The sequence below is a fragment of the Micromys minutus genome (genome assembly GCF_963924665.1).
Source record: "Micromys minutus genome assembly, chromosome: 21".
Classification (NCBI taxonomy): Eukaryota; Metazoa; Chordata; class Mammalia; order Rodentia; family Muridae; genus Micromys; species Micromys minutus.
In genome coordinates, this window is record NC_137956.1 from 19,996,782 (window position 1) to 20,000,838 (window position 4,057).

The 4,057-nt window shown below is 45.2% G+C and overlaps 1 pseudogene across 1 annotated transcript; it reads right to left on the reverse strand.

The window, feature by feature from the left end:
• Positions 1 to 437: 437 nt before the first annotated feature.
• LOC308433944 (heat shock protein HSP 90-beta-like) lies at positions 438 to 2,861 on the reverse strand (annotated as a pseudogene). The gene has a single exon. The product of its transcript is annotated as a heat shock protein HSP 90-beta-like (transcript).
• Between the last annotated feature and the right edge of the window lie 1,196 nt (positions 2,862 to 4,057).

Genomic DNA, 4,057 nt, shown 5'->3' on the forward strand with positions numbered 1-4,057 from the left:
ATCAGATTAAACATAGGAAAACTAAACCAATAGTAATTGTGAGCGAAGGAAGGGGTGTCACTCAATTGGCAGAGTGTTTGTCCAGAATGCAATAATCTCTGAGTTCACTTTACAGAACCACACAGAGCAGGGCATCTTGCTATACTCTTGTAATCCCAGCACTTGGGATTACAGTCTATGTTGACACAGGAAGGGACAGTTTTTCAACCTTTTGTCTATTTTTATGATACAACACATGACAGGAAATAAAGAGCAGTGGGGTTGAAAGCAGTCTCGTTATCTCAGGCACATCCTGAGATGACATGGGAATAGCCCCCAAGAAGCATCTCATTCTTTTTTTTTTTTTTTTTTTTTTTTTTTTGTATAAAACTGCATCTTCTTTATTTTGCATACCTTTAATTTCAGAACAAAATAAAACAAAACAGAAAAAACCACAATACACAACACCCAACCCTGCTATTCTGTGGGAGGGGATCTTCCTGCCTTAAGGCACAAGGACAGGATAGAAGAAATTCTTGTAGACATGAGCAGACCCAGGTGGGTCAGGGCCAGTCAAGGCTGTTGGGGGAGCCACAGGGATACTATACAGAGGGCACAGGCTTCCCAGGAGCCCTTAATCCACTTCTTCCATGCGAGAGGCATCCTCATCACCCTCCAGTGGGGGGATCTCATCAGGAACAGCAGCACTGGGCTCTTCTGCGGTGACCTCATCTTCATCAATGCCCAGGCCTAGTTTAATCATGCGGTAGATACGATTGGAGTGAGTTTGGGGATCCTCAAGTGAGAAACCAGAGGAGAGCAGAGCAGTTTCAAACAGCAGCACCACCAGGTCCTTAACAGCTTTGTCGTTTTTGTCTGCCTCAGCCTTCTGCCGCAGGGTCTCAACAATGGGGTGATCAGGGTTGATCTCTAGGTGTTTCTTGGCCATCATGTAGCCCATTGTAGAGTTGTCTCGCAGTGCCTGGGCCTTCATGATCCGTTCCATGTTGGCTGTCCAGCCGTAGGTGCTTGTCACAATGCAGCAGGGTGAAGACACAAGCCTATTGGAGATTGTCACTTTTTCAACTTTCTTGTCCAAGATCTCCTTCATAAGCTTGCAGAGATTCTCAAACTTTGCCTTGCTCTCTTCCATTTTCTTCTTCTCTTCCTCATCCTCTGGTAGCTCCAGGCCCTCCTTAGTCGCCAAGACCAGACTCTTAACATCAAATTCCTTGAGCTGCTGCACGCAGTACTCATCAATAGGCTCAGTCATATACACCACCTCAAAGCCCCGTTTCTGCACACGCTCCACAAAGGCGGAGTTGGCCACTTGTTCTTTGCTCTCACCAGTGATATAATAGATGGACTTCTGGGTCTCCTTCATCCGAGACACATCCTCTGACAGGGGAGGTCATCTCATCTCCAGACTGAGAGGTATGATAGCGAAGGAGCTCAGAGAGGCGGCGACGGTTAGTGGAATCTTCGTGGATTCCAAGCTTTAAATTCTTGGAGAATGCCTCATAAAATTTCTTGTAGTTCTCTTTGTCTTCAGCCAACTCAGAGAAGAGCTCAAGGCACTTCTTCACAATGATTTTGCGGATGACTTTCAGGATCTTGCTCTGCTGCAGCATTTCTCGAGAGATGTTCAGGGGCAGGTCCTCAGAATCAACCACACCACGGATAAAATTGAGGTACTCGGGTATCAGCTCATCACAGCTGTCCATGATGAACACACGACGAACATACAGTTTGATGTTGTTCTTCTTCTTCTTGTTCTCAAAAAGGTCAAAGGGAGCTCGCCGGGGAATGAAGAGCAATGCCCTGAATTCCAACTGACCTCTTACAGAGAAGTGCTTGACTGCCAAGTGGTCTTCCCAATCATTGGTGAGGCTCTTATAGAATTCACCATATTCCTCTTGAGTGATATCATCTGATTTCTGGTCCATACAGGCTTTGTCATATTCAGCTTTTCATGGTCAATGTACTTCTCCTTGATCTTCTTTGTTTTCTTTTTCTTATCTTTGCCACTGTCATCTTCCTCATCAGATCCCACATCCTCAATCTTAGGCTTCTCCTCATCTTCCTCTTCTTTCTCACCTTTCTCTTCCTCTGCTTCATCATCACGGATCTCCTTCTCTTGTTCCTTCTCCAAGTAGAGGGTGATGGGATAGCCTATGAACTGCGAGTGTTTCTTCACCACTTCCTTCACCCTTCTCTCCTCCAAGTACTCTGTCTGGTCTTCTTTGAGGTGAAGGATCACTTTGGTACCCCGGCCAATGGGCTCACCATGGTCTGCGCGGATGGTGAAGGACCCGCCAGCAGAAGACTCCCAGGCACACTGCTTATCATCATTGTGCTTCGTGATCACAACCACTTTCTCTGCCACTAGATAGGCTGAGTAGAACCCGACACCAAACTGCCCAATCATGGAGATGTCTGCACCAGCCTGGAGAGCCTCCATGAATGCCTTTGTACCAGACTTAGCAATGGTTCCCAAGTTATTTATGAGGTCAGCCTTGGTCATGCCAATGCCTGTGTCCACCAAAGTCAGTGTGCGCTCCTGAGGGTTGGGGATGATGTCAATTTTCAGCTCTTTTCCACTGTCCAACTTGGAAGGATCCGTCAGGCTCTCATACCGAATCTTGTCCAGGGCATCAGAAGCATTAGAGATCAACTCGCGGAGGAAAATCTCCTTGTTTGAGTAGAAAGTATTGATGATTAGGGACATGAGCTGGGCAATTTCTGCCTGAAAGGCAAAGGTCTCCACCTCTTCCTCTCCATGGTGCACTTCCTCAGGCATCTTGATGGGAAAACCAAGTAGTAGTAGAGAGCAGGGTGGGCCCGGACCACGTCCGACTCGCACGGCAAAACTAGGCTGCGCGGGGGTGACTCAAGAGCGAAGCATCTCATTCTTAATGTAACTCTATAGGGTGATTTCACTCCAGGGATACTTTTCCGTTAAAGGAAAATAACCATATTGGTGTGTGTCCACTCCCACACACAAATGTGACATTCAAAAGAAATCATCAACAAAACACACATCCTGGTATCTCTAATTCACTTATGCAGAGAGGAAATGATTGTTTCCCTTTTAGAAGATGACGAAGAAAAGAGACCATAAAGTATGAGCATTCTAGTGTGGTGAGAAAAATTGTATGTTGCATAGAATATCAGTAAGGTCAAGATTCAAAAAACGAAATCGTTCTACAGAAGTGAAACAGTTAATTCATAAGGCCATTCAAGGTCATTAAGAATGAGAGGTAAAGAAATGCTAAGCTCCAAGTCAGGACAAATATATTTATTGTTTGCTCAAAATTTAGGCTAGAAATCGACTTCCCTGAGAAGTAGTGTATTTAAAGGATTGTATACATTTATTTTATAGGCACATAGCATGAAAACAATTTAAATACAATATTTTCATTTTGCTTCCTCCCTTTTAAACCTAGGGTGACTATCTTGTATCTGTTGTAACATGTTTTAAGAGTTAAAACAACAGTATTTTAATTCTGTCTTACAGATCTGAGAATTAACAAGGTTCTGTTGATTTTCTTTCATGTCATTGGTACCAGGTGACAGTTGGAGCTACGCTCCCCAGAATTCTCTATTGTGTGTGTCCTTGATGGATCACGAATTCCCATGTCTGACACTTGGAAGGCTGTTGCCTGAGAACTCATCTGGGGACGCGTACATGAGGCATGTTAATGAGACTGGCCAGTCATAGGAGAGCAGCCAAGGGTGGTCACACTTCTTACGTATTAGCTGACTTCCAACAGGGAACATCTCTGGGTTGAATGTGTCAAAAGCACAGGTGGACACTGGAGACTTTCATGTGGGCTAACCACCTAACATCAGTATGATGCTGTATTAATCAAAAGCCAGGTCGAGTGACTGAGGAGATGTACTTGACACTCAAACAGGAGAGCCTGAGTTTGAATCCCCAGCACCCACATAAAGACCCAGATCCTGCGGTGGGTGTCTGTGTCCCCAGCACTGGAGAGGACTATGGGACATAAGAACATGGGTGGGGTTTCTGCAGGGTGCAAACAGATCCCTGCAGTTTAGCTCGATGGTTTATTTA